Below are 22613 nucleotides of genomic sequence, written 5' to 3'. Positions count from 1 at the left end.
GAAAGGGAACAGGAAGGGAGGTGTGGACAAAAGAGTACTTCAACCTTATTTGTAATGATCTGTTCCCTTTATTAAAAACACTTCAAACAAAGGGGCGCCTGGATGGCTCAGTCAGTTGAGTGTCCTTCTCTTGATTTTGGCACCAACATTATGGGATCAAGCCCCGTGCTGGGCTCTGTGCTGAGTGTGGAGCCTGCTTAAGATTCTCTCTCCTCCTCTGCCCCTCTCCCCTACTCGTACTTACTTTCTCTCTCTCTCTCAAATAAAAAAAAATACATAAAGATAGAATGTTAGTAACTGTCCAAACTCACAGATGAGTATGCAGATATTTGTTAGGTTATTCTTTGTACCTGCTTTGCATGGTTTTGATATGCAAAAATTTAAGTTATTACCACCCAGTTAGTAACACCAGTCCCCCAGAAAACAAGGTTTAAATTCCAGTTACTACAGTAGATTAACTGTGAGTAATGGCATAAAATGAAAACTTTGCTGCTACCTCTTCAGTCTAGAAATCTCTGTGTAAACAATTGATGTTCACCATGATCAATGGATCAGTCTATCAGTGACTGATAACTGCACATCTGCCACTCATGTTCGGGTGACAAAGCGTGTACTTGTGTTGTCTCCTTGTCTCCCAGTGATAAACTCATGCGATATTTTACAAAAATGGATCATTAAAAGAGGGAATTGGCCAAAAAAGACAGATGTGCAGAAAAAACAAAAAACAAAACGAACAGTGGTAACACTGGGAGTGGAATTTGGATGGAATGTAAAGGGATTTACAGAAGAAGCAGCTAGGAATGTTGACATCGCCTCCATCTGGGAAAGGAACACAACCAGAGGGAAGGAGAATTTATTCACCTCACCAGGGAGAAAGCCTTTGTGGCAAAAGGGATGAAAACATCCCGGAGGAAGTGCTGTGGCCCCAACTGCATGGTGAAGGAGCTCTTGAAGATGTTTCATGACATTGAAAAGCAAAAAATAAAATGCTGGCAGATCCAGACTTAAAGGAGGTATGACATTTCCCCAACACCTACAAAAGGTGCTCACTGTGTATCGTAAAGCACAGGATGAAAAGAAGGTGTTCCAAGTACTCTGATAGGATTTTAACGAAGAAATGAAATACTAATATGAAAACATATTAGTTTTCTTTTTTTTTTTTCATTTTTGGACAAATTTATAACCGCCAGCAAGGGACTTATTCATGTTTTGGCAAAAACTTCCTAAAGTCGAGAAAGAATTGTGATTTACCCCATTGACTAAGATTGCTTTGCATGGTGATTTTTACAGTTCTACAATGTTATGCAAAGCAAGGACTGTGTTGTATTTTAAATTTTCTTCCAAAAAAAATGTAGAGGGAGATGAAGTGAAATCAAATCAAATGAAATAAAGACAAAAACTGAATGATTAACTGGGAAGATATATTTGCAACTTCTATCACAGATGAGTCAGGAAAAAAAAAAAACCAACAACTTAGTGCAAAAATGACCAAAGGACAGGAAAAGACGGTTTACGGTAAAAAGGAATACAGTGGCCACTAAACATAAGAAAATATTCTTAACTTTGTTCCTAATGAAAAAAATGAGAAGTAAACTATACTGAGGTGCCATTTTTTATAACCATGCATTGATCAAATCCCCAAAATTTGAAAACGTGCTCTTTTGGCGTATGTGTGGGAAAGAGGCATTCTCACGTATTGTTGATGGGAATGAAAAATGGTGCAACCCTCACGAAGGGCAAGTTGGAATCATCACTCAAAATTACAAATGCACTTCCTTTTGACCCAGAAATCCCACTTCTGGGAAATTCTTCTGACAGCTATTTCTAAATATGATTACACAGATCAGTGTAGCATTGTTTTTACAGCAAAGGACAAAAGAATCCATCATTTAGGGATTAATCAAATAAACTATGGCGTATCTACAGTAACCTCAACCCCCAAACGTGGAAGCTTCTGATGCACTAACGTGAAAAGATCTCCAAGATAAATTGTTCAGTGAGAAACGCACGCTGCAGATCAATATGTATTTAGTAGTATTCATTACACTGACCTTTCTGTAAAAATTATATACCCTCCTTTGTTTATTTTATGATAAAGACATCCTGACAGGACTCACAAAGGTCTAATCCAAGTGAGTACCTGTAGGAAGTAGGGGACGAGTGGGGTCTGCAAGAGGAGTGGGAATAAGACTTTTTTCAATTATGACTTTTAATAATTGCTTGATTTTTTTAAAGATCAAACTGGCTTTATTCAACAATTTATGAATCAGCATCCCATCTAGTAAATAGGAAAGAGCGCTTACAATCATCGGATTTTTAAAGACCATGAATGTATTACTCAAATAAAATTAAATTAGAAAATTAAAAAGAAATTACCTACATATACCAAAGACTGTACTTCATAAATGGCTTTCTAATTAGGCCACATGTGAAGTTTGGTGGGGCGCCTGGGTGGCTCAGTTGGTTAAGCGTCCAACTTTTGCTCAGGTCAAGATCACATGGTTCATGAGTTCGAGCCCCCTGACAGGCTCTACGCTGACAGCTCAGAGCCTGAAGCCTCCTTTGGATTCTGTGTCTCCCTCTCTCTGTCCCTCCCCCTTCTGCGCTTTGCCTCTCTCTCTCTCTCTCTCTCTCTCTCTTTAAAAAAGAATTAAACATTAAAAAATAATAAAGAAAAAAAGTTTGGTGTAGAAATGTTCAGTTTAGCTGTGTGACCTAATAAAGGGTTTCCTTACCTAATACATAAACACATCATGGTTAATCTTGCATATCGCCAGTCTAACATTCCATTAACCTCTGATGAGCCTGCAACCTGTGCTTGCACCCAGAGGCAAGCACACAGCGGTTGGGCGAAAGTGAGAACTTACACATATAGGATCATCATAGCGATAGAGTAACTCAATGTAAGGGAAAGAGCAGAAATTGAAAAGCCATGGGAAACATCAATGAGGCCTCTTAACTGACTTTATCAACACGGAAAGGGACGTAAAAGAGTGACTACCAAACAAGACGTAATAAATCTTTAAGAAGGGAGTGAGGGGAAGAAGGTGGGGAAAAAATGAAGACATAAAGGTAGTTAACCGTAATTTAAAAATCTCCAAACCCACATCCTGCCGTGTTGACTCCTTCTGATTCATCTAATCCTGAGAAGTACCTGTCCCAGGTGCCACTCCCCACCCTGCCAGCCCAGATGCATCCCTCTCTCCTTGGTCTGCCTCTAAAAGAAAACCACTGTTTTGAATTTGCTTATGAGTAACCACACCAAAGACCTTTGTATTTTATTTAATATTATGGGATTCAATCATCAGAATCCCTCCTTATTCTTTTCAACGGGACTTAGAAGAAGCTTTCTGAGAGGCACTTCCCACAATTTCAAAATCTTTACCAGATGTTAAAAAGAGATTTTTACTAGGGGGGGCGCCTGGGTGGCTCAGTCAGTTAAGTGTCCGACTCTTGATTTCGGCTCAGGTCATGATCTCACGGTTCGTGAGTTCGAGCTCCACGGCGGGCTCTGTGCCGACAGCACGGAGCCTGCTTGGGATTCTCTCGCTCTCTTCTCTCTCTCTACTTCTCTCCCCCTTTTTCTCTCAAAATAAATAAGTAGAACTTAAATTAAAAAATTTTTCTTTTTGCTAGTTAGCCTGCTCCTAAACAGTATGAGAGAGAAGTCTAAATTATCCATACTTTCTTTTTTTCTAGTCCGTTATCTGTTTTTGGTGTCCCCCAGATACGAAGTTGCTCTGAGCCGCAATGATGGAGGGGCAGGGCTCCCATCACCTGTAGCTGACGGATGGCCTTCAAACACAAGTCACACGTTCCCCACAGCACGCCTATCCGTCTAAAAGGACACACCCAGGTTGCCGTCGTCACCTCTAACTCGAGGGGACCCGTTCGACATGTGTCCGAATCTGCTTTCAGAGCTGTGCAGGCAGGCCCTCTCACTGCACAGAAAGCACGAAACATGTGCCAGGGAAGAGAAAAAATAAGGCTGTCCGATCAGCCTGTTCTGACTCCCGTCAACAAGGGGAAGCAAGTACACGAAATGGGCAAATCGCCCTTTCCTGGGCAGGAAGGACACAGAAAAGGAACTCTCCCAAGCAGCCAGGAGGGGATGCAGACTCTCGGTCGCTGCAGGGAGGACTGACTGAGGGAAGCTGAGCGGCCGCGGCAGAACACTCACAGTAGGTATTCCGGGGACTGAATTCTGAATGTGCAGTCTTGGGCAGGTTACTTAGCCCCTCTTCGTCTTTCTGTTGTATTCTATAAAACGGAGATGGTAATATTCAAGATTGTCCTGATGGTTAAAGGAGGAAATCAACGTTAAGCACTCGGCACCGAGGTGGGCACACAGCAACCGCTGAGTAAGCAGCAGCTACTCTTTTTGTGATTACTACCGGCACGTGAGCCCTGATGGGGTTGTGGAGGAAAGGGGTACACGCGTGACGGGTTGTTTTTCACCCTGCCCCTTTGTTTTCCTACGCTTGCCCATAACTGGCCATGTGGACCAGCAGATTAATACTTCGACCCTTTCAGGAACAAGCTGACGGAGGAACGGCCAAAGCTCCGTGTGGTGAGGGGTCAAGTGTAAATCGCTCACTTCTGTATCCTCAGAGCTCAGTACTACGTCCACTATGGCCGGCACACAGTAGGCTCTCAGGAGGTATTTGGCGAAGGGAGTGCTGAATAAAAGTAGCAGGTTCTTGAACTTCAACCCACAGTTCCTGAAACTGAGGTGTGACTTCTCTGACAAATAATGCCCTCCCCCCAAGAATCTGGACTAGAGGCCCCAATAAAATATTTAAGAAGAAAGAAAAATCATCCCATCGCTCCACCACCCCACTGTTAACAGTTGCCTCTTCCTGAAAGAATGTTCTCTATCCGGTCCTTGACCACAGTCCCAACGTTGTTTTTTGCTCTGTACAATATGGTTATTCGCACAACTTTACAGTCTCTTCTTCTACAGAGTATTAGGAAGTCATTCCATCACACTAATGAACACAGCATTATTAAACCAAACATCTATTAGGGAATATTAATGCTGTCTCCTGTTTTTATTAGAGATAATCCTACAATGAACATCCTCATTTGGCGTCTGTTGAATTATACCCACAAGCTATTGGGAGTAGCTCCTCATGATTTTTCATGGACGACTCTACATTTGATTTACCCCAGATTCCCACAATGTACTGCGTGACTCCTTTTCCCTCGGAAGGAAGGACTGTAAAATTGATCCGGTGAATGGGAAGACAGGAGAGACAGTCAAGGGTGTGGAGGCGACTCATCAAAAGGCCCAGTTTTTCCAACAATGCTCCTAATCAGCTCTAGGGAAGTAAGAAAGTGATGAATTTTTAACAGTGAAAAGAATCTCATTAGGAAAGAAAACACTTCACTTCAAAGTTGAGATGGAACACAGATGGAACCTTGTCAAAAGGGTATTATCTAATCTGGTGAAGTGCTTTCACACTAGGGATTCCTATCCTGTAAATGATGAGATGGCCCCAGGTACGGCTGTGTATATGGAAACGAGGAGAATGAGACTCAAAGAAAAGGATCTACATAATGCTACATGCAGAGCATCTAATCACAGGATTTTGAGGCGCCTTATTCAGATCAGCCTCCTAAACCTAAGGTTACAAAGTAGGATAAACCAAAAAACAAGTGAAAGCAGGCAACAGATTCCTGGCATTTGAATGTCTAAACCACTTAGGACCGCGTTTCCTAAATTCTAATATTGCTGTTCGTAAATATTTAACCACAGGTTTTCTTTTCAGAATATCATCAACTGGGGGGCCTCCTAAAATACGTACATATGCAGTACCTATATTTTAAGTCTGCTCTTTCCTACAGCAAGTGCATGGCCTTTGGAATGCATACACGAGCACACACGACTTATATTTGACCTGGTGTTTAAAAAATTTTTATCTTGATTTGATTTCTATCCAGGGAAATCGTAAACTCATTAAAATTTCATTCAGGCTTCCCAAGCTCCTTGGTTAACCCCAGCCTCCTCACCACAAGTTCTGTTTCATTGTAAAGCTCCATGTCTTCCATTTTATCTCAGCCAAGAATTACAGCTACTACCAGATGGAAATGCCCTTGAACATGGAGGGCCTATTTTATACTTTAGACGTTGCAATGGGAGCAGTAGTTATTCATTTGAATAAAAGTAGTTACTCATAGGAAATATGAATTCCTAACATTCACACCCTAATGAATTTTTAAAATTCTGTGGCCAACATGACCAGTAACGGGGCAAGCTGATATGTACCTCCTAATAAGATAGAGAACAATACAGCATCGCTTCTCTGATGTTCTTGCCAAAAATGCATAATGTGAACCCAGTCATGGGGAACCATGATTTTGCAAAGCAGAAAATCAAAGGGGTGGATTTCAGAAAATTCAAATTCATCTGGCTTTTGGAACACAAGAAATTTCATTCACGTCTCTCCCATAAACAGTGTGTCAGTTTATTGCTAATTACATTTTTAATGTATATACTTGTATATAATCTGTGTCATGCAACATACAATATATTTATTCTTTCCACTTTGAGATTTCCTAACTTTGTTGTATATTATCACACATCTAACTTTGGTATTTTAGGCTGCATAATGTACACAAAACATTTGTCTGAAAGGCTTGAAGATTTTTCTCCTGGTCCCATCCATTGGAACCAGTAGAAATGTGTAGAGGGATTTATCCCTCTGACTACCTATATTCTTTAGCTTCTCTTAGCATTATCAGTTCCACTAATGGACCTTCCAATCTAGACTCTCTGCAGAGATGTACTGTGCTTACCTCCACCAAGAAGCTCTGAATCTCTTCCATTATATAATAGCTTTAAAGACATTTTGAAGAATCTGAACCATGCTCTTCCCTTCGTTTTGATCCGAGGTCTCTACATGAAAAGTTGCATGGTATTTACAAGCCTGCAAAAGCTCTGCTTAAGTAGTGAAGCATACTCAAAGGTAAGTCCCTATGGCACCCTCCTCACTGAACAATACCCTACTGTCACATTTAGTATCTGTACAATAATGCCAGATGACACAGATATTTATAAATGCACACATTGAAAGTTTAGTTAGCAATCAACAGTGATGCATTGTTTTTGTTTTGTTCTGTTTTAATTTAAATCCAAGATAGTTAACGCATAGTATAATAATGATTTCAAGAAGAGAATTTGTGATTCATCACTTACATATAACACCCAGTGTTCATCCCAACAAGTCCTCTGTAAGGCCCCTCATCTATTTAACCCATCCTCCCACCCAACACCCCTCCAACAACCCTCAGTTTGCTTTTCGTATTTAAGAGTCTCTTACAGTTTGTCTCCCTCTCGGTTTTCATGTTATTTTTGCTCTCCTTCCCTTATGTTCATCTGTTTTGTTTCTTAAATTCCACATATGAGTGAGTGATATAATTATCTTTTTTCTGACTTATTTTGCTTAGCATAATATACCGTAGTTCCATCCACATTGTTGCAAATGGCAAATTTCATTCTTTCTGATCGCCGAGTAATATTTCATTGTGTATATGTATGTATGTACATATACAAAATGTACATACACATCTTCTTTATCCATTCATCCATCGATGGACGTTTGGGCTCTTTCCATACTTTGGCTACTGTCGACAGTGCTGTTAGAAACATTGGGGTGCATGTGCCCCTTCGAATTAGCACTCCTGTATCCTTTGGATAAATACCGAGTAGTGGTGATGTACTGTTTATGACAGAGACATGAAAGAATTACTTGTGATTTAAGAGCCAGAATTCTGAATTTGAATTTTCTGAAATTTGTACCTTTGATTTTATGTTGTGGTTTTACCGCACGAACACAAACGACAGCGGTAACAGTGACCCTATAGGGTGAATGATACAGGCATTGCAAAGAGAAAACCAAATTACATCCCCCCCCACCCCAAATCCAGTAAATAGAAATGATCTTCGGACACACAGAGAATGGAACACTGAGTGTCCAACGCAGAACTATTCTGCAGAAATACGGGCCCGCGGAAAATGATGCCAAGCAGCACTGATAACGGAGACCTGAATGCTGATGACACTTTTCCACCTTTTACTCTAAGAGAAACAGGAGACTTTTATGATGGCACAGTAGACTCAAAATCCCCGCCATGCTTGATTTGTATGAAAAAAAGCAATCTATAACCCGTAATGAAATCTGTTCCCAGACATGAGCCTATCCTTGCACAAAGAAACTGGAACCAGTTAGATGAGGTACTAAGGTAAATGGACCTTTGGAATCAAACCCAAGTGAGGCCACGCAAAAGGCCGCAAATAGTTCGGCGTGCACCAAGAAGCTGCCGGCAAGCTTGGCTCCCTTAAGACATCATTCTTACGCACTCATTCTCAGATTTGACCTTTAAGGCACACAGCAAACTAAAACAGCTTGGAGGAAAAAAAAAAAAAAAGCAGCCTCACAGGAATTGATTGGAGATATTCGACTTACTTGGATTATCTGACTCAAAAAAAGATCATTTAGAAATGACTTACAAGGGACTCACTCAGAAGCAGCAGCAACAGGCATATTTCAGACCATAAATCAGTGGAACATGAAAACCGGAGAAAAATCCATAAAGGTTAATGCACTTTGGAGCGCACTTGCCTCTTAATTCATGGGAGTAAGTCGTTGGCACATCGGGAAGAGGCCCCCCCAACAGTCTGTAATTGTTCATGCTGAGTGTAAGTACTCTCTGTGCCTTTTGTATATAGAGATTTTCTGGGTAAAAGTGCAAAATAAGCTCATCATCACAGAGCCCAATCATTTCCTCAGCCCACACCCCTAGGGGACCATTTGCTGAACTAATGAAATAAAAAGGGTTTGGGGTGCTCTTGTTTGTAATGAGTAAAATTCATGCCTAGCACTAGAGGGAAAAAGAGGTAAAGATCATTAAGTAAAGGGAGAAAAGAATATTAGCCACAAAATTTGAACTCTGCAGGCTTGTAAACAAATTTAACTTTAAAAAATCTTACCACGAGTATACTGCAAGTGATTTGTGACTGCATTTAAGTGTTCCCTCCAGACGGAAAAGCACTTTAGGTAAAATGAAGTAAGCCGCTTTGAAACGACAGCTGTTTACATTTTTTAAGCAAATAATTTGGAAATTGAAGTAATTCAAACCCTTAATATTAAACAATCTTCTTTTTTAATGAGAAATTCCATATAAATAATCAATAAGGGCTACTGATATCAAATTCTGAGACAAAATGATAATCCTGCTTTTCCGACAGGGCCTGGAATTGTTTCTATCCTTTCCACATATTTATAGTGAAAATAACCTCCTTTGTATTTTTTTCTTCTTTCTTCCTTTTTTTTTTTTTTTTTTTTTTTTTAAAAGATAAGGCTGCCTGAAAATTTTTCAAGAAAAATAGTAACTTATTACAAATTGCCTATCATATCTCCTGGAAACTTACATGTAATGTATTAAACATATTGTATTTGGGGGGTTCTGTATCTGTTGGCTTCAGATATTCTAATGCGAGACACAGGGGAATCTGGCAAATCTTCTACCTGTTGTCGTCAGTAGGAGCTCCATTAATAATTGCTTATATCCAGTCAGCTCTTACCATGTCCTGATTGAAGAGCTTTATATGGATTCTTTTATGCAATTCTCACAGTAACTCCATGAGGTCTGCACCATTGCTATCTGCATTTTACATACAATGAAACAAAGTGAAAAAATAACAGTACCATTAATAGCTGACAGTTACATTGTGCTTAGAACATGCCAGAACTGTTTTGAAGTAACCGCCATGCTTTGCTTCACGTATTCCTTACGACGCTATGAAGAGTATTTGTATAACTGGTATTTGGAAGGCAGCTTTGTTTACCAGTATACCACTAACGCTGTAATTGCTATCTGGAAGAAGAAATGAAGGCGCAGAAAGATTATGCACTTTCTCAAGGTCCTACAACTACTAAGTGTGACAGGGCCAAAATTTGAACTTGGGGGATGTGGTTCCAGACGCCATGCTAGACTTAACCACCCCCCTATACCATGTATTCTTCTAACACTACTGCCTCCCAAATGTTCACCCTTAAGGGAGCTGGTAAGGAAAGGACAATCAACAGAAGTCCATGTGAAAAGCCCTAGAATGTGCTGATATAGTGGAAGCTTGCATGGATTGAGAGGACCAGAATTGTGCTAAATGCAAATACTTGCATATACATACCGAAGACTGAATTATTTCTCTTGAGATAGAAGAAGTCTTATCTCAAAGCCCTGTTCTGATTTCTTCCCCCAAGATCCTGATCTATACTTTCAATCATCTGTTAGATATTTTCAACTGCATGTTCTTTTGACAATTCAAACTATCTCTAAAATGGAACTTTTCAGGGGTGCTTGCGTGGCTCAGTCAGTTAAGCATCCAACTCTTGGTTTCTGCTTGGGTCGTGATCTCATGGTTGGTGGGTTCAAGCCCCGCATCAGACTCTGCACTGACAGCGTGGAGCCTGCTTGGGATTCTCTCTCTCCCTGTCTCTCTCTGCCTCTCCCCTCCCCCTGTCTCAAAAAATTTTAAAAAATGGTACTTTTCATGGCTGCCCTCTCATTATTTCAATTCTCTCCTTCTACGTTCCCTATTTTTGTCCCATTCTCATTCCAGTTACCCTTGCTCAAACTTCTTCATCTTTCACTTCGCTCTTATCTTTAGCCTTGCTACTTATGCAAGCAGCTAAGTCTCCAGACTTCGAGACATTCTCTTTATATTATCTCTCATGTTCATGCATTTATTCATGTGTTCATTCCTTCATTCACTTAAGCAAGTATGTATGGAGTGTCTACCTTATGCCATGTACTGGTGTAGGTGCTAAAGCATCCATAGGGACAGAACCACGCCCCAGAGACTATTCCCGATATAGCTATGACAGGAATGCTGCCACCTCAGTTAGTTTCGTGCTGGACCCTGGAGAGGCATTCCTGTGCCTCCAGTTGTTAACATCCGACACCATAATTCAGGCTTTTATTACATTAGATGATGGAGATGGATGGACAGAACATAATATAAGGCAATTTCTTTCCCAGGCCTTCCTAAAACAATTTCCCAACTGATGTTTCCGTCTTTAATCCCTTCTTCCTCCAATTTATCTAACACACGGCTGTTATATTAGTCTCATGAAGGCACAGAATATCTACCTACTTCAGGCTTCGTCAGTGTGCCCTACTCACTCTTGCCTCCAGGTCTTGGCACATGATGGTCCATCTGCTAGAACACTCCCCTCCATACCTTTTTCCCCCAACAATCCCTTGCCCTATAGCCGTAGTTCAAATACGACCTCTTCCAGGAGCCTTTGCCCCTTGAGTCTTGGTTGAATGCTCCTTCACTTTGGCCCCACAGTACCGTAGGTCCACGGAATATTCCTGTTGAGGTGTCTGTATTCCCTGCTAGTTTCTAACATCTTGAGGAGAGGGAATGTGTCTTGCTTATTGTGTTTGGTACCTAGCAGGAATCAAGACATAAGTCTAATATATTTTTACTTCTACTCACCAGCAAGCTTTGCTTCCTAGATATTCCCAGTATTGTAAAAAAAAAAAAAAAAAATTCCCCATATCTTTTCTCATGATGTCTATGTGGTCTATTTCTAATCCATCCATTTTCTAAATTGTGGTATATAAGCTAAGGTGGAGGCTTGAAAAGCTGTCATTCTCACTACAACCTTCCTTCAAGGACCAATTCAAAGCTCGCTCACTCATAAAGTTTTCCCTGGTCTCTTTATTAATTATTATTTTTTTTAAAGTAATCTCATGCCCAGTGTGGGGCTTGAGCTCACAATGCCGAGATCAGGAGTCATATGCTCTACCGACTGAGCCAGCCAGGGGCCCCTCCTGATCTCTTTCAACTACTTTATTAATTTGAAATACTTTACTTCATTACATAGTATTAGTCACTTTCTACTTATTTTCTCTCTCCTATTAGAATTAAGCTCCTTCAGAGTAGCAACTGTCCTTCATACATCTTTGAACATACTTGAAGCACTTAACACTATGTCAAGTACAGTGGACACAGTTCGAGGTTTAAGAAATGGTAACGTTATGTTTCTATCACAACTTACCTGGGCTTGTCTTGAAAGGCCAGTGCTTTTGGAAAGAACTACAATGCATAAATAATTATAAGGCTATGTTTGGGGAGAATAAATATGGCTGGTCAAAAAAAGTAAAAAAAAAAAAAAAAAGGAAAGGAAAAAAACAGATAAGTGAAAGAAAAAAGAGAAAGTTGGGAACTTAAATGATGCATGCATTATGTTAACTTATTAATTTTTTTAGGCATTTTAAGGCAAACTGTCAGCAAATCAAAACCTGCTCACACACCTGGTGCCACGAAATTTAGTGAAGACTACTTGGGTATCAACGACAGAAGTCAGAGACTAAAAGTATTTTTCTTTCATGTGTCAAAAGCATGAATTGTGAGCCTGCTGGGTAAAATTACACTCTGTTTGCCAGGAGACAGGCTGGCCACTTGGTTCTCTCCTTCACTGTTCCCGAAAAGGATGGGTTTCATTACATTTAATAAATGAATGCTTTGGAAAACTCAGTTTGAATTATCTCTAATGAGCCTATTTGGCAGCTAAGCTTGTTCCTGAACTTAGCTTATGATGATTTCTTATCCCGCTCTTACGTTTATTATCACGTGATTAACTGCCACCCTGAATGCAAAGGGCTCTCAGAAAAAGTACCTGGAAGAGAGTGAATGACTAGTCAACGATCAGGATATACATGAGTCACAGACACCTCTTGTCCCCTAAACTTTTCTACTTCTGTCTCCTTTATTCACATACTTGATTATTTCAAGCAAGTCACAATGGTCCTCTCATTTCGCTGTGGGTTCCCTCGTCTGTGTCCACACTGTCCCAGGCCAGGATCTATAATGATCTTGCGACAGTACTCACAAAGTGATTTTCCATAATGGCTCAAGGTTCTCTTCAAATTTACCTCCTACAGAACTCTTTCCTATTTGGGAGACAATATCTGCTTTCCAGAGTCTCATTGGTCATCTATTGTCAATGTCACACTCCCAAGAGGGCTTCAAAATCACAAAACGGGGTGGAGCAACAGCAATTTCATACTGATTATTTTTAAGCTGTTTCAGCTGCCATTCTATTACTGTTCTACTTTTCTTCCTTCCGGAAGCCTTGGAGTCACTTCCTTCTTTATAGTTAATTTCACAAATAGGACTACTTACTAGATAGGAATTAAAGACTTTATAATTCCTTCCATTCTCTCCTATTCAAGTTTTCATACCCTCTGGAAGGCTAGATCAGTGTTAAAAATTCTGCCAACACATCTGAGCAGTAGAAGACTAGAATTACATCTGTACATGGAATAATACAGCAAAATAGCCTCCTGTCTAGCTGATTACTTGGTGAGTATCAATCATATAGGCCTTAAAGTGATGGCATTTCCAAAGAACAACTAGACCTTCTTGAGGAATTTTGATTACAATATAACTGATATTCCCCTGGATTATGTTGATGACAAATACTGAAGACAAAACTGTCCACCAGTCAATGTCTGCAGTCAGGTTACACTCTGCTCAGTGAGTTTACTCTTGGGCTGACTGTAGCAACTGACTATAGCTGACAGTGCAAGAGAGAAAAAGCCTACAGAAGTACTCCAAACATAAAAAAGAGAAAAATCCAATGTAATCCTGGTTTCATCTGTTTCCTATTTTCAAAGCAATGGAAAAAATACAAGGAATATACATTTTATCATCGCACAGATACATAGTACTTCTTAATGGAAAAAATTACTTCAGAAAAGTACTTGGTCTCATATGAAACTTGTGAAAAAATTTCTAGCTCATCCGACTGATAGCCACTTCCCTTGGACAGTTTATTTTCAATATGGCAGTATACATAAAATTGCCCATTTTTATGAGGTCAGCAAATAAAAAGTATGGCCACAGCCATGATAGCCACAGGCACGAGAGTTCATTTTGCATTTAACGTCTATATACTCAGGTTGTTACGGTGTACTTTCACACTTATTAATATTTTTAAGTGTTTTGATGTCATTTTCCCCACATGCATATTTTGTTTGATCAGCTATTCATGTAACAAGCTCCTGTTAGGAGGTATTCATTGTATTTTCTCTCCTTTTAAATAAATTTTTTTTTAACATTTACTTATTTTTGAGAGAGAGACAGAGCATGAGTGGGGGAGGGGCAGAGAGAGAGAGAGACACAGAATCCGAAGCAGGCTCCAGGCTCTGAGCTGTCGGCCCAGAGCCCGACGCGGGGCTCGAATCCACGGACCGTGAGATCATGACCTGAGCCGAAGTCGGACGCTCAACCGACTGAACCACCCAGGCGCCCCATATTTTCTCCCCTTTTAATCTCTGTTTTTGACAAATATTTGGCACTAATCATTCACGCAAGTTCCCAGCGACAATCTGAAATATGATGGTAAGCCTCCCAAACACTTAAGTAACGGATTAATTCAACTAACATTTACTGACGATGTATAAGCCATGCCCTGTGAGCTGGGGATGCCAAGTCTTAGAAGTCAAGAGAAAAGAAATGATCTCTCATATCTATAGCACATGTTAGCACTTACAAAGGACTTTCCACATCCTTGAACCTCACTCTGTTTTGGGGGCTGTTTTGACAGGGACGATTATTTCCATTTTACAAATGAAGAAATTGCAATTCAGACAAGCTAAGTAATTTGCTGAAGGTCACAACACTATCAAGCTTTAAGACTGGGTCTTGAACCTAGATCTGGCTCCTAATTACTTCGCCATTCTTTCTTCTACACCATATCCAAAAACAGCGGAGCCCATAAGCATGGAAATTCACAAGAAAGTAAAATTAAGTGGTCGCAGACTCAACGATTATAGAAAATTTCCCCATGTGCTCATTTCCAAAGATGAAAAGGCGTATTTTTCGTAACTTAGTTTTAGACAGTTTGGCAGTTTTGAAAAGCACTGGCGAAGGCAAATGCCTATGACTCTGTTGGAAACAGGAGTGGGCAAAACGCATGCGTAAAAAAGAGTGACATGGCAGCCTCTACCTACTGGCGTGGCTGCTTCTACAGGGAGGGTCACGGAATGTGTTACGACGCGACGCCGATGCCGTACATGGGCCCAAGCAGCTGGGAGAGATCTGGAATGGTAGAAGACTCAATCGCAGTGTCAGGCCAAACGCAACACCTGCATCTTCTGCCTCTTAGTTCAACGTTCTATTCTTCAATGACAAAAGTGAAAGAGTAATTAGACTACGTGGGGTTCTCTTTAACCTGGTTGGCCATTTCTTCGAACAGCACAATTACCCTGCTAATGAGATTACATTTGGTTTAAATGGAGGATTATTTCACAGCAGAGCCCCGCTGACTCCAGTTCCCAGAGGCCCCGTTGTTCTGTAGAGGCACCCACCTAACATTCGTTTGTCTTAATGAAAGCCAGACGTAAAAATCGGGTCTGCACAGTTGCGAAAAACACAAGGGCTTTTGTTTATATTGAAAAAGAGCCTCATTTAGTCCATCTGAATCTTCCTAATACCCAGTGAAATATTTATTAATGAGTATCAGCACAGCAAGCCAGAAAGTCTTATTTGCATTAATTTAAACCATAAATAATTGAAGGTAGAGTTCGTTCCTTAAGTCATGGATTCGGAAAAATTCCTCAACTGCATGCTGAATAAAAAGAGACTATTAGCAAAGTGAAATGTATTAAAAGTTGACGGTGGTAGATGTTTTGCCTAGCCTTGGACTATGTCGATCATTTCTCAATATATAATTCATTATCCTACTTTGAGTCACTTCAGTAGAGGTGACAGGATGAGACTGTAATTTTTTCTAATTTCTGTCGGCCAGGATTATAGGGACTGTATCTGTGCTATTCCTCAGGTTGGATCAAAGATTAGTTGAGTAGATCTGGGCAACCATGCATTCACTCACCCACCAAACATTTAGTGTGCTAACTGTACATCAGGCACCAGGAGATGACAAGAATAAGAAACAGACAAAACACGGTACTTGCTCTTAAGAGAGTTCAGGCAAAGCTGAATCCAAACTACAATCCATACCCTATCAGTGGTCATGAAATAAAATTAGAAAGTTGCAATCAGCACTGAGAGACAGGGAGATGGAAGGGGACTAAACAGGATTGAAAGTATCAGATGCATAACATATATTAGTGGCAAATATTGATTTGTGTCATCTTTATTATATATATGTATAGGTGTGCATGTGCATGTGTGTGTATGTGTGTGCATGTACACGTGTATGTATTTGGGTGTCTTTTTAACATTCACATTCAGGAGTGTACTGGATCCTGGTACCAAATATAATTTTTACTGTGAAAAGACGTATGAAAGTGACTGATCCAGAGAGAAAAGAATTAAACTCTAGACAAGCTGACAGCACGAATGGTACAGACCACTTTATAATTCGTGTGCATACTTTATCCTCCGAGATAACTTCAATTCACTGAGGGTAGGATATCGCTCAGCGTTATCAGTGCATTCCCCTCGTGCCTAGCACGGTGAACTGGCAGAACGCAAGGCACCTGCGTAAAGTGGTCAAGTTAAGACGGCTTTCAAAATGGCCATGATGTAAACCAGCTACCTTAGGGCTGTGTTTCGCTGAGCATACGTGAGGAAAATACATATTCATCTGCTGTTGGCCAATGCTTATGGTCATTTTACATATTCATCTTCTCTATGACAAAGCCGACTTCACTCGTGCAAGCTCTAATCAATTCACAATTCGACGTCTCAGCTTTGGGGAAGTGTTTACAAATTACAAACAGTATTGCCGTGAAGACAAATTGTGCGTCTTATTAGCTGGACATATACTGGAGTAGCAGGGAGGGAAGTAGGCCTGTTGATTATTCATAATGAGCAAATATAACATACTCAACCAACAAGAGGACAGCAGCATGAGGGGATGCTAGTAAATAATGTCTCGCTCACAGCCAACAAGAAGACAGTCATTGCCAAATATAGTCCATGCCTCTCATCTCCTTGCTTCCCCTGGAAATGAGCACAGGAGTAAGCAGCATTGTTAAGAAAGTGCTCCACAGTGAAAAGAGTCACCTTCATGCTCTCAAGTCACCTTGGCCCCACGTGCCAAGTCTTCATCTTCTGCCCTCCCCATGTTACAGTATCTAGTGGGTTTCTGCCATGCAGGCAGGTCATGGCTCTTGGCCAGTTGTCATGTAACAATTCTTGCTTTCATCTGAAAAAAGAAAGGCTTGATCAACTTTGGCCATAAGGCTGAACCATTCTATTTCCCAAGGTAATTTATGTAAGTTTCAACACTGAAAAGAAACAAAAGCATAGGATGCTCTTAAAATTTGTGTATCTTGGCTCTCCGACTTGAGAAAGTACACGTGCTTGACACTTTGTAGTGTTATTACCAGAGAACAGAAGATACCTGCCTGTTACATCTCCACACTGGGAAAGTTGAGTCAGATGGTAACACTGTCAGTTACTCAGGTCACCTGAACCTTGAAAGCAGTGACCAGGGGATGTGGGTGAAATATTTCCATGAACAAACTTCATCTAACTATTTTCTAAGACTGTCTGAACTTTTAAAACCAAAGAAAGAAAACTGTATCATCAGAGGATTGAAAATTCAGTGCAGGGATATTATTACTCAGTAGTATGACTAGTACTTAATACTGTCTTATGAGGAAACTAAAAGGGACATTAGTAAAACTTTTCTTCTTGGAGGTGTTACTCTTTCATTCAGACCATCACAATCAAAGTGATTATTTTAGGTCTTGGGAGGGAGCGGGAAGAGTCTCTTCATCCTCGGTCAATTCTCTAAGACAAGGGGTTGTCATAAAAATGCAGAAGGAGGGGCGCCTGGGTGGCTCAGTCGGTTAAGCGTCCGACTTTGGCTGAGGTCATGATCTCGCGGTTCGTGAGTTTAAGCCCCGCGTCGGGCTCTGTGCTGACAGCTCGGAGCCCGGAGCCTGCTTCCGATTCTGTGTCTCCCTCTCTCTCTGACCCTCCCCTGTTCATGCTCTGTCTCCCTCTGTCTCAAAAATAAAGGTTAAAAAATTTTTTTAAAAAAAATGCAGAAGGAATCAGGGGTGCCTGGGTGGCTCAGTTGGTTGAGCGTCCAACTTCAGCTCAGGTCATGATCTCGCAGTTCATGAGTTCAAGCCCTGTGTCAGGCTCTGTGTTGACGGTTCAGAGCCCGGAGCCTGCTTCAGGTTCTGTGTCTCCCTCTCTCTGCTCCTCCCATGCTCACGCTCTATCCCTTTCTCTCTCAAAAATAAATAATTTTTTTAAATGCAGAAGGAATCATAATAATGGGAAACTGGATCACTGAGGGATATATTTCTTTTTAAATGTACAAGGTATATATACATCGACCTATCTAACCTAAATATGATTCTAAGAGAACCCCAAAGGGGTGAGAACAAAATAATAATAATCATAATGTTTCAAATTTGTCTTCAGAATGAGTCACTTTCATATTCATTACCCAATTTAATGCCACCAGCATCTTACAGTGCTACACTGGGACTGTTAGCTGGGGAAAGTACTGTTTGACTGTAAATATAATTTCAGAAAGGGAGGAAAGAGTATAGGATGGATGGATGGATGGATGAAAAAGTATGCTGCAAAAAGCTACAGCTAGCTGATTTGCTGATTTCTTGATATTTAATCAGTTCCGGCGGATGCACATTATTCCCTTTATGTCTCTTTAATGAGATCAAGTAAGGCGAAAAGGCAACAAAATTATCTCCAAACAGTCCCATCTCTATGACTGGCCTATAGTTCTGGTCTATAATCTCCTCCTGGATTATGGTACTGCCTCTGGACTGATCTTTCCCATTCCCACCTGACATCTCACTACCAGGTTAATCTACATCAAAAGTCTCTTTTGTAGTGATACTCCATTTCTCAGAAACCTTCAATGGCTTCCACTGTCTTCTCATGAATTGAAAATCCCTTCTCCTGCGGACTGGCCCCATCACCTTCTCACATCTCTGCAGGATACTCATGGGCTTCTTGTTTCATAAGAATCCAAAATTATTCCTGTCTTGGACGTTTCAGTGAGGTTTTTCCACTCTTTCAGAACACATCTCATCTCGGTGAAGTTTCAGAAGACCCACATTTCATACGTAACTGAAATCAGTGATTCACAGGCTGAGGTGGGGGGAGCAACATAAATATCAGGGCCTGAGGCCTGTCATTCTACTTGATGAAAATGTGTTCCACAATAAGCAGGACAGGGAGGGAGACACGGATCCAAGTCCCTCGGTCAGACTTACCTCCTAGCTACCTTTTGTGGTATCAGCATCTAGCTGCCCTGAGACTATGTAATCTAGTACTTTAAAATATATATTTTATATATATATAAAATATAATGCCTATGATTCACAGGGTGAATACTTCTTTTGAAACTTAACCGAAGAGGGAAGAAAACCTGAAGGGAAATGTAGCTGCACTGTATCTACACGCCGAGAGACAACAGTTCATCTCTAACTTGCTAAGTGATTTTCGTAAGGAATCATGATGATACCCGATTTTCACCTTAGGTCTAGGAGTAGATTCTAACACCCATATATGACTGGATCTCTGCGATAAAACCAACCGAAATTCCACCTGTCTTTTAAAGGCTCAGCTTCAGGCCTCTTGTCTCCAGCCCACGTTAATCTCCCTCCCTTCCCTTGCTTTCATAGTCCAAGGAACACAATTACATGTTTATACCTCGTCTTTCACTGTCCTCTGTTATTTCTCATGTAATCATCTCTTCCCAACTATATTTTCATTTCTCTGAATGTAGAGACTGTGGTTTTATTATGTTATTTCATATTTCTCATGGTCCCTAACACAATGTGTCACTCAGTTGAAGATCTCCATGCCATGATCTTTTTTACAACATGGTACACGGAAGAGAGCACAGGGTCTGGGGTTAGAAAGTCCTGGTTTGCAATCTCCGCTCTCTCAGATACTCAACTTTAGGACTTTGCTGACCACCCCTCCTTCCCGAGGCCCCTAATCTACAAAACAGGGGAATAATACCTCCCTTGGAGGGTTACTGTAGGTTGGCAGTGATGTATATCCTGTATCGATGCTTTACATTCACCTAATGTAGATGAACAAAGTACCTGAAATACAGCAGCACCCATTATGTGGTAGTAATACTCCTATCAGTTCCTTTGTTCATTTATTTGTAAATGTGGCAACCAAATAAGAGTATCTGTATCATAAATGTTCTGTCACAGCTGAGTCTCTTTAAATAGGAAATCCTTTGAAAATTGTAATGACTTCGAGTTTATAATAAAGGAGATCTCTAGAGCTCACTTGGAGCTTACTAACAATATCTTATGTCTATATGTCATTTAGAATTTACAACACCCTTTCATGCATATTTTCAGTCCTTCCAAACTTGCAAACCAGAGATGCTGGGGACCTTTATCAGGCAAAGGAACCTGACAGCACCTAGTGTCTCGGTGGTGACACCGATAGGAATACAGTGCTCTGGGTCTCGGAATGTGCCGGCCCCTCTGCCTGGGCTGCTCTCCCTCCACTCATACAACCAGCCTCCTCACTTCTGTCAGGTCTCTGCGCACAGTCATCCACCTTCTGAAGATGTTCAAGGAAGGTCTGACATCTAACATAGCTCTTTAATCATTACCTCCTTCAGCTGCCTCTTTCTCTTTGTAGACCTTAGCATAATCTAATAGCGTATTCATTTGCTTATGTGCTCATTTTCCATTTGCCTTGCTGGACTGTAAACCCCACGAGGGCCGGGACTTAGGTCGGTTCACCTACACCTCGAACCTAGGAAAGTACCTAACACATGGCAGGTACTCCAGAGATACTTGGTGAATAAACGTAAGCTTGTTGGATTCCCGTCTACTTCTCTCCGTGAACTCCGAGGACCAGAAATTCCAGCACGTTCCGATTTTCACTTAACCTACTAGCAACGAACAGAGGCAATGTCTGTTTTTACTACCTCTCCCCCAACAGGTCCATTCCAGACGGTTGTTCAGAGAAGAATAAAGCTCCAGAGTCTAGTCTTGCTCCCAAACGGTCATAGTTAACCCGTCCAACGTGCCCCCCGACCTCCACTGATGCCAGGCAGTAAAACTGGAGTCTGTAAAAGAAAATGATGTGCTTGTGCAACGTGGCCCTAGACCTCGTCCCTTTTCTTTGATGCCTCGTTAAGACTATCGTTTGATGTTCACACCTGAAAAGTAAGAAACAAGTACGAGTCTAATGACATTACTCGGGCAGAATAGCTTATATTTTTTTGTTGAATTATCACCAGTAGCACATTCTTGCATGTTCAAATCCTGCAGCTCTCAATCTGGCCCCCTATAAAAAGTAACATATGCTCACAATAAATCTTTAAAATGGCTCTATTAATAGAGTGGCTGTGGTGACAGTTTTATAAATGGGCCCCATCTTTATGCAAACTGTGTTTTATTAGATTGCATTATAATGATTTGTAATAAGAATACAGAGATGGATTCTGAGAGAAGGAACTCCAGAAACGTTCGCAAGCTGGTCAGGGGTTTCAAAGCCCATGAATTCTGTGTGGCAGACTGTGCATTCCGGGAACAACAGACATCATCAGATTAGTTTTGCTACAGTTGTATGCTTCTCTGCCTGCTTTTTCCAATCAGATAATAACAGTCTAATAACTGGCTTTGTGTCTGTCAATCCAATTACTTCCTATTTGGGATGTGCTGACACTCCATTAAATCGGCAGACAGATGGCAAGGTCTTTCATTACCCTCCGACTGAATAATTAGCTTCCTGGGCACATAACTAGGGAAGGAGCCTATCTATAAAGTCAGGTGTCTTCCAAATAGAACCAAAGACACAGATCACTAAAAATAATCTTGTTAGCCTAATGTTATGTCGATGCCATGCCTGTAATAGCCAAGGCCATCTAGTTATGCTTCAGTCTACTGAGAAGCGGTCTTGATCAGGAGGAGTGGCCCTCCGGCCATATATCCACTCCAGCCCTCCCGCCTACGTCTGATTGGTAGCCACTCCAAGAAAAATACAACCGCAGTCTGGGATCTAAATGGTGTCACCTTGGGAAAGTTAGAACGGTTCTTTCATCTGACCTGATCTCACGAAGAAATAAAAGGAGCACAACACTCACTAAAATAAATTGCCTACAGAGAAAGCGAAGTAGAATTTAACCGGAAACTTTTAAGAATAGAGGACTAGATGCCAAGAGTAAATTAAAATGCAATCCTAAGAATTTTAATGAAGTTATCTTATAATTATAAATCTTCATAGGATGCATAGGACACAGTTACAGAATTTAAAAGAAAGCCCCATCATGTGTCTTATTTCCCACTCTATCTATCATAATGATGAGCATCTAACAGGTGGTCCCTCAACTCTTTGTTGAATCAACTTAAAAATACTTTACAGATGTTATTAATAATCATGATGTTAATTGTTAAAGGGGAAAACTGTGATATAGTTGGTGAAATTAGTGTCCTCAGATATAACGAGACTCTACTTCTAAGAACCTCCATGGTTGACAGAGATTCTTTTCTATTCCTCTGCCCAATTTGAGTAGCTTTGTCACAAATGTGTCAACATCATGGCTCAATTCTAATAAGACATTTGGCATTTCATGTTTTCAGTGTGCTAGAATCTCAGGAAT

General features: G+C 40.7%; 1 protein-coding gene across 1 annotated transcript in view; it reads right to left on the bottom strand.

Annotated features, from left to right (window-relative positions):
- Nucleotides 1-22613, bottom strand: part of EXOC4 (exocyst complex component 4) — a 754543-nt gene that overhangs the window by 216944 nt on the left and 514986 nt on the right. The window lies entirely within an intron of this gene.

This window comes from Lynx canadensis, chromosome A2, assembly GCF_007474595.2.
Source record: "Lynx canadensis isolate LIC74 chromosome A2, mLynCan4.pri.v2, whole genome shotgun sequence".
NCBI classification, from domain to species: Eukaryota; Metazoa; Chordata; class Mammalia; order Carnivora; family Felidae; genus Lynx; species Lynx canadensis.
The sequence above is the reverse complement of the archived record's forward strand: the minus strand, read 5'-3'. Positions and strand labels throughout refer to the sequence as shown.